Below are 9,088 nucleotides of genomic sequence, written 5' to 3'. Positions count from 1 at the left end.
GAGAGAGAGAGAGAGAGAGAGAGAGAGAGAGAGAGAGAGAGAGAGAGAGAGACTCTAGTAAATGACCACCAATTTGCTTACTGAAGCTAAGACTGCCTTCTACCATGTGTGAGCCAGATAAACATGAATGCTGATGGTATAGTTTGGTCTGAGACTCATGGCTAATTATCCAGGATGTTGAAGTCCAAGACCAAAAGAGGGAAGACCCCAGCTGTTTTTGCCTATTCATTCTATGCAAGTCTTAAAATTATCTGATATAAAGTGGCTAGCCCTGAAATCATATACTTACAAGGGACACTAAACAGATTTAGCAGGTTGTATTTATATATTATATGTTTGTATATTTATGTAACAGTAGCAATTAAGGAAAAAAAGAGACCATGATTTTGAGAGGAAACAAAGGAGCATGGGAAAAATTGGAAGGAAGAATGGGAAGAGGTGGGCTCCTATAATCATGTAATTATTTTATAATTTTTTAAATAAATATTTTTATATATCTGAAGAGACATTGGAAGATGCTGATCATAACAGAGAGGGAAGATTTTTTTCCCCCTGAATGTACTGACCAAATACAAATCTCCTCTAGGTATAAGGCCACAGAAACACCCAGAAATATTTTATCACTCATCTGGGTATCAATTAACTCAGTTATGCTGGCAGGAAAAATACATTAAAATCAATATATTGTTTTCTTAAAGCAAAGAAGATTAAAAGATTCATTAAATCCTGAGTTTACAAACATAATGGACTTGATTCTTATACTTTAAATAATGTATTCATAAAGTAAATAATTGAAAAGAACAGGAAACAAGCATATGATGTGGATATTTATTTATCTAAACATTTGTTTTGCAGACTTTCTTTTATTTTGTAAGACCCGCAAAGCATCTCTTTGTGTAAATAAGTTTACAGGTACTTTATAAACATAGGAGAATTTATAGATAGTAGAGTTGAAGTATATGGCCAGATTTGGAGATTACATTCTAAGTGACTAAAGGACAAAATGTTGAGAGCTGTCCAAGGTATTTTGTGTTCTTTAGTAGTTATCCTAAAAAATATTTAGGGACTATCTTACTAGGGTAGGTCCTGTTTAGTGTGGTCTTCCTCCAGAAGTCTTACAAGTTAAATACATGGTTCAATTCAAGTAGTGCTTCTGAAAGGGGGTTGGAATATGATGACAATGCCTTTAGCAGTGGGTTCATTCATAATTAAATCAACTATTAGACAGCGGAGACTGATAGGATGAAGTAGGACACTTGGGGCGTGGTGGACCCTGGTCCTGTGCTCTGTTTCTTCATCTTACTTTATCTTGACCACTGTACATTGAACTTCTGTGTCTTACTATGTGCTTCTCACCATGATGACCGTGTCCTATATCAACCTGACCACAGTGGCAGTGATCAGTGAAGCTCATTGATGCACTGAATGTCTCAAACCACAAGACATTCAACTCAAGTCAACCTAACACACCTTCCTTTAAGTATCTATTTAAGCTCACATATTAACTGTCCTACAACCTAGTAGGCTTGTGTGCAAAGGGAACGGTTTTCTGTGGCTTGAATGAAATGTTGCCTACAGTCTCATGAGGTTGAATGTGGGCTTTCCAGCTGTCACTGCTGCTTGGGAGATTGTGGAAGATTTGGAAGTGGAGGCTAGCTGGTGAAAATAAGATTGTGGATCTGCTGATTATGAGAATGAAAATTATACTATGACATTTTTGGCAAAAGCTTCCATCTCCTTATCTGCTGAGATTTCAGGAAGCTGTCTCTCAGTTCTGCCACACTTGATCCCCTCACTATCCCATCCCAATGGGTTGGAACGACTTGCCTCCAGAACTACCCCACCATGAGGGACTGTCACTCCTCCCACAACCTTTTAAGCTGTTTTGTCAGGTATTTGTTCACAAGAATGACGACATTAATTAGTACAAAATATTGATACTGACACTGCGGTTTGTTGTTGTGATTAAATTCCCCAGGTGATTCACAAATTGTATGAATTGATTTGTGGAAGGAGTGTCGAGGAGTTTAGAGCTGGGTACTGAAAGTGCTCTAATATTCCCTAAGTAGAGTTTGACAGGCAGAAGTTCGGCCGGCTCGAATGCTGATAGGAACGTAGACAGAGGATGTAAGGCCCATTGGGTGTCAGAAAGCCTTAGCATTCATCCATATCATTTAGTTTTTTATTATGTCTATAATGGTTTTTAAATTTACCTGTGATTTTTTTCTTCCTCAAGGTGAATAGCTAATTGATCCCACAATGCTTTTCTCAGTGGTTATTGTTATTGTACTATCTATTTGTGGAATACCAGCCAGTGATAGAATTACTGGGAATATGAAATATGATTAAAACATGGCTTTCAATTCAATCAGTTTACCAATATTTTCTGTGTGTTTAAGTTATGTTTATCGGGGCTTACTTCTATGTGTTAAAGAAATACTTACACAGTCATCTCTTCCAACAACCCAAGCTGTGTTTGTGGATATTTATAACTCCCTAATTTCATAGGTCACCTAATAGGATTCCCACTCAGCTCTCAGGCGTCATGAGATAATGACATTCACATTTTGATATAGTCTTAGCCAAGGGAGGTCATGTAGCCACTGAAGCAGAGTGAGGAAGGAAGACTGCCGTTCTTGAATCTGTTCCATCAAGATGACAAAATGGATCTGTAATAAACAATAGCTTTGTGGCTTGGGAAGCCTGCTGCATCCACTACAGCACACAGCCAGTGAGTTCTTTATGAAATGGGCTCCCACTTCTATGTCCTTACCAGCAAAATGGATTGCCACGGGTTGCTTTATTATATTTGCAATATGATGACACCATATAAGTAGGAAATGTTGTCAAAATCCAGTTTATTTAACAAATGCAAAATAGCTGTTTTTTAAAAATATTATCGAAATCATTTGGGATTTTTGAAGTTTATAAAAATAATATAGTGTTACAGAAATAAAAACATTTTGGAATTATTTAAATAGTATAGTTTGTATGCAAAATGGTACTAATTACAAACTGAATGTAAATGTTGGTCGGTATTTCCGCATGTTCTACATGTAACTTCTGCATGTTTGCACTGTATTTATAGCCAGAATCTTTAATAACTCAGGATTCCTACAGAGGATTGCTTCAGGATTTTCAGAGACAAACACAAGTTACTATCAATACATAATAAATATGTGCCTTTTGTAGCAAGAATATCCGACTCCTTCCAAGTTAATGCAGAATTGTGTTGCCTTCCAAAGAAACATCTTGTAATTACCAAACTTGTCCTAGAAAAGTGCTATTTCACATTGCACTGCCTAATATAAGTCAAAAAATTTCAACCCAGTTTCCCATTTTAAAGTTAAAAGAAACAAAGAAAGCAAGATAGGAAATACAGGTTGGAAGTGCAAGCCTTGTATAAGGGTTGTGTTCTAAAAAAAGAATACTAGTGGCCCTGTCTCGAGGATCACATGAACACAGCAGCTGCAGAGTTGGGCAGGGCAGGCAAACCCTGTGGCACTGAGTTGGAGGCTCAGATTGATATTGGCATTGCCATTGGATACTGTCAATGTCTGAAAAATTAAATGTCTTGGTACAATTTGAAATAATATATACACAAAATTTGACAAACAAAAACAAAAAAAAAACTAGATCAAACCCAAAATTTGTAACTCATACACAGTAGAGGATACTTGCTACATTAAAGAAAACCATTATTTCTTGGAACACTGAAGTTATCTTATTTTTATGGCAGTCTTGCATAGTCTCAGTTTTTCTGACTATTTATATCAATGAGTAATATTCTCACAATTTTGAACCCTTAATAACTTCATTATTATTTTACAAGACCAGGGCTTTCTTTAGCTGTGCTTACCCTTGCATTTTCATCCTTAAAGTTCAGTGTCTGGACTGCAGGTGAATACTTGCCAGAGTTTACATGGGTATCAAGATCAAATTGTCATCTCTAAAGTACTCTTTTCAAAGACTATGTATCTGCAAGATATAAAAGGCTGCCACTAGGTATCAATCTATTTTCTTAGTTACTCAATTTTATTATTTTATCCAAAAGTACAAAGCTAGTTTTAGCTCATATTAAGACAAATTATTTCATTCAGTCTGTTTCAAATATTAAAAGTAATGCCAATGCTAGTATACATAAACAAGAGGAAATGAGAACTTGAAAAGAGCTCCAAGAAAACATGGGCTCCTCCTTCCCTGTAGGTTTTCAGGACTTTCCAGGAAAAATTTGTGTTGCTTTTGCTTGCTTTTTTTCTTTCCACAATCTTCTTGCACTAAGGACCACTATGCCATGTTCTTGAATGAAGCATAGTTAAGGTTTTTCCATCTTCGGCTACTATGTATAGACCTACATCGCTCCCGCAGCAGTAAGAGGGGATGAGACCAAATAATTCTCAATTGTCACATAGCAAGCACTCCTGTATATTACCATTTAGAAGTGTAATTCTGTGATGTCAGAAACTAGAAAAGAGAACTCACATTTTGTGGGAGATGAACTCACATAGCACATGTTTCTGACTGGGATAAACAATAATATTTCACCTAAAAGACTGCTTGATTTCCACTTTTAATGAAGAAAAGTAATAGGTCTACATAGAACTTAGCATGATTTTTTGTGGTCTACTGTTTATAATTTTGGTCTATTTTAAGATACCTATTAATATTTAAACATAAAAATACATTGTATTCAATAGCTTTTAGACTCATTGAAACATGCCACAAACCTTTGTAATTTATTCTCTTTCAATGTTTATGATATATAAAATTTGAAATAATATTCTCTTTTAAATCTGAAGTCAAGATTACTTCTCAAATTACTTTGAAATTATTTTCTGAATCTTAATCATTTTTGGCCTTTTTATTTTTGTAACTAATTACAAGTGGTCTAGGATTTATTTTGTGACTAGGAATAAGAGAGATTGTGGCCAGGATCAAGTTTCATTTCAATTCGAAGTTTTCCTGGTGGTTGTCATTTACTTATTAGCTCATGTATTGCCTACAGTGGAATATTGTAATTTTAAAACTATGATAAGCTCATGTGCACTGTGCTCTGGAAGGCTGCTCTGTCTTTTGTATTATTTGGGGGTCACATACCTACTTTAAACTCATATAATATAACTTAGTTATATTATACAATCATTTGATATAGAGTATGAGGTTCTCTGTACCTTATTACTCTTTAGTTTTTTTTTTCAGAAATCTCTGATCTTTTTAAAAATCAGTTCACCTAGTTAAACTATTAATGCATTTTATTGGGATTTCATTAAACATTTACTTGGAAAGGAAATGACTTTCATAATTTTGCTACATAGAAAAGCAGACATATTAACTACTTGATTTCAGAAAGACTATTTAGTGACTTTTTGCCCTTACCAGGAATTCTTTTATGTCCTCTAATGCGATGATGGCAACCGTGGGAGACCAGTGTCCTTTCCGGTCACTGCTACAGTGTTCCCCATGTCACCACACTTGATCCTGACACCACATGCAGGCAAACAGGGAAAGCCTGTCAGAAACATTAGGGAAAGCTTGAATAAGCTACAACAGAATTGTTTCTTTTTAATCACCCTTTTTGTGATGTGGTAGGGCAGTATTTATAAAATCAAGCAAGCGATGCAGCAAACACTCCCTATAGGTGTCTCAATAAGAGACACTTCAGAGAGAAAAAAATCCTGAAGAAAAGCCTCCGTGCTTTGAACCGTGAACTTGCATCAGATACTTAATTCTGTGATACTAACCCAAATTCATGATAAATAATAATTTCTCTAAATATGTCACAACAGTCAGTGTTTAGTAGCAGCATATTGAACATTCCCCATCATTCTTGTCATTTGTATAATCAAAATTTATTTTGAACTTGGCAATGATCTTTGCAGCTGACAATGGACATTACAAATATTTTTCTAAAAATTTATAAACTTTAAAAATATATTGCTTTAAGACATTATTTTATTTTATAATATGTGTTGCACCTTCACATGTAATTATTGTTTCATTATTGTGTTTTATAAGAAATTTTATACCTTGATATTTTGTAGAGAAGATTAAAAAAAAAGTTGAGATTAATATAAAAAAATATTTAGCATAGTAGATAAATTTTTTTTTGTTAAAATTTTCCTGGTGAAGACTTTCAAAGAAATGGTAACACCAATATTTGACAAATTAATCCACAAAATAGAAACAGAAGGAACATTGCCAAATTCATTTTATGTTTCCACAGTCACTCTGATACCCAAACCACACAAAGATTCAAGAAAAAAAAGAGATTACAGACCAATCTCTCTCATGAACATTGATGCAAAAAATACTTAATATAATACTTACAAACTGGATCTAAGAACACACTAAAAACATCATCTACCATGACTAAGTAGGCTTCATTTCATAGAAGCAGGAATAGTTCAATGCATAAAAATCAAGAAATGTAACTCAATTTTAAAAGGAAAGAAAATCTCACATGAGCATTTCATTTGATGCCAAAAAATTCCTTTGACAAAATCCAACATGATTTTGATAAAAGTTATAGAGAAAGTATGGATACAAGGAATATATCTGAGCATAATAAAGGCAATTTACAGCACCCTATAGCCAACACCAAATGAAATGGAGAGAAACTCAAAGCAAATCCACTAAAATCAGGAAGAAGACAAGACTGTCCAGTCTCCCCAAAACTATTCAAGACAGTACTTGAAATTTTAGCTAGAGCAATAAGACAGCTGAAGATAATCAAGGAGATATATTGGAAATGAAGAAACCAAGTCTCACTATTTGCAAATAATATGACAATATACATAAGTGACCCCCAAAATTCACCAGGGGACTCATACAGTTGATAAATACTTTCAGCATGGTAACTGGATAAAAAAATAAATAAATCAGTAGTTCTATATATATAAATGACAAATGCCTACAAAAGAAATGAGGGAAAGAACATCCTTCAGTATAGTCACAAATAATATAAAATATCTTGGGGTTACAGGGTAACTTCTAACCAAACAGGTGAAAGACTTGTATGACAAAATCTTCAAGGGTTGGGAGAAAGAAATTGAAAAAGTTATCAGATGATGCAAAGATCTACCAAGCCCATGAATTAGTAGAGCTAACATTGTAAAACTGGCAATCATACCAAAAGCAATCTATAGATTCAAGAATTCCTCATGCAAGTTCCAACACAATTCTTTACAGATTTTGAAAGGATAATACTCAATTCAGATAGAAAAGCATAACTGAAAACAATCCTGAAAAATAATACAACTTCCAGAGGTATCTGCATCCCTGACTTCAAGTTTTACTATAGCACTCTAGTAATAAAACCTGCAAGCTATTGATATACAAACAGACATATTAATGAATGGAATTGAATTGAAGACCCAGATGCAAATCATACACCTGATATTTTTATACTGAAGCCAGAAATACATAATGGAAAAAAAAACAACGTCAACTAATATTGTTATTTTAACTGGATGTCTGCATGTAGAAGAACGGAAATAGATTTATATTTATTACCCTGAACAAAAGTCAAGTCCAAGTATATCAGAGACCTAAATATAAAACCAGATACATCACACATGAGAGAAGACAAAGAGGGAAATATCCTGGAACACTGGCAAAGGAGCCAATGATCTGACCATAACACTGAATGCATGGGCACTAAGACCAACAATTTGATAAGTAGAAATTCATGAAACTTAAACGCTTCTGCAAGGCAAAGGAAAATTTTTCCATCAGTAGGAAAAAATAGCAGCCTACATAATAGGAAAAGATATTTTCTATATCCACATATGATAGAGGGCATATCCAAACTATATGCAGAACTCAATAAACTAAAAATTCATAAACAAAACAATCCAATTTAAAAATGGAGTACATATCTAAACAGAGAATTCTCAATAGAAGAATTCTAAATTGCTGAGAAACACTTAAAGAAATGTTTGTCATCCTTAGCAATCAGGAAAATGCAAATCAAAACTACTTTGAAAGTTCATCTTGTATCCATCAGAAAGGTTAAGATCAATAACACAAGTGATAGCTCATGCTGGTGAGGATGTGGAGCAAGGGGAACACTCCTTCATTGCTGATGGAAATGCAAACTTTGGGGGTCAATATGGAAATCAATATGATGGATCGTCAGAAAACTGGGAACTGATCTACCTCAAGACCCGGCTATACCACTCCTGGGCATATACCCAAAGGACACTCCATTCTACCTCAAGGACTTGTTTTCAGCTATGTTCAGAGCAGCTTTATTTATAGTAAGCAGAAACTGGAAGCAACCTATATGTCTCTCAGCTGAACAATGGATAAAGAAAAGGTTCTACCTTTATACAATGGGGTATTGCTCAGCAATTTAAGAGTGACATCATGAAATTTGCAGGCAAATGGATGGAACTGGAAAAAAAAAATCATCCTGAGTGAGGTAACCCGGACCTAGAAGTACAAAAATGATAAGTACTCACTTACAACTGGATGGTAGATGTTAAGTAAAAATAATTATGCATAATCCACAGACCCAAAGAAGCCAAGTAACAAGGGGACTCTAGGAGAATGCATGGATTTCCCTGGGAAGGGAAAATAGAAATGATTTTGAGGGTGGACTAGAAACAGGTGGGGATGGGAATAGAAGGTACCAGAATGTAAGGGGTGGTGGGTGGAGGAAGACAGGAGAGGAGAGATGATTGAAACTGGGGTTTTTCTGGAGGGGGGCATTGTGGAAACCTACTGCAGTAGAAACTCCCTGCAATTTACAGGGACAGCCCTAGTGAGGACTCCTAGTCATGGAGGCTATGGAGCCTGAACTGTCTGTCCATCTGCTGTAACCAGGCAAGGCTCCCAGTGGTGAGACTGGGACTCCAGCCCAGCCATAAAACTTTCCACCTGCTATCTTCCCTGCCTGCAAGGCATGCCTGAGCAATGATGAAGCAGAACTTTTGGAACAGGCCAACCAATGATTGGTCTAATGTGAGGCTCACACCATGAGATGGAGTCCATTCCTGGGACTGCCTGGATGGCTAGTAACAGGAAGCTGGAGAGATCTGTGCCTGTAGTCCAGTCATCAGAGAAGCGCCTTCAACAGCTGATGGGA

The 9,088-nt window shown here is 35.6% G+C and overlaps 1 protein-coding gene across 9 annotated transcripts in view; it reads left to right on the top strand.

The window, feature by feature from the left end:
• Positions 1 to 9,088, top strand: part of Nlgn1 (neuroligin 1) — an 865,603-nt gene that overhangs the window by 419,568 nt on the left and 436,947 nt on the right. The window lies entirely within an intron of this gene.

Source organism: Microtus ochrogaster, chromosome 1, assembly GCF_000317375.1.
Source record: "Microtus ochrogaster isolate Prairie Vole_2 chromosome 1, MicOch1.0, whole genome shotgun sequence".
In the NCBI taxonomy this organism is placed as follows: Eukaryota; Metazoa; Chordata; class Mammalia; order Rodentia; family Cricetidae; genus Microtus; species Microtus ochrogaster.
This window is presented reverse-complemented; position numbering and strand designations above follow the sequence as displayed.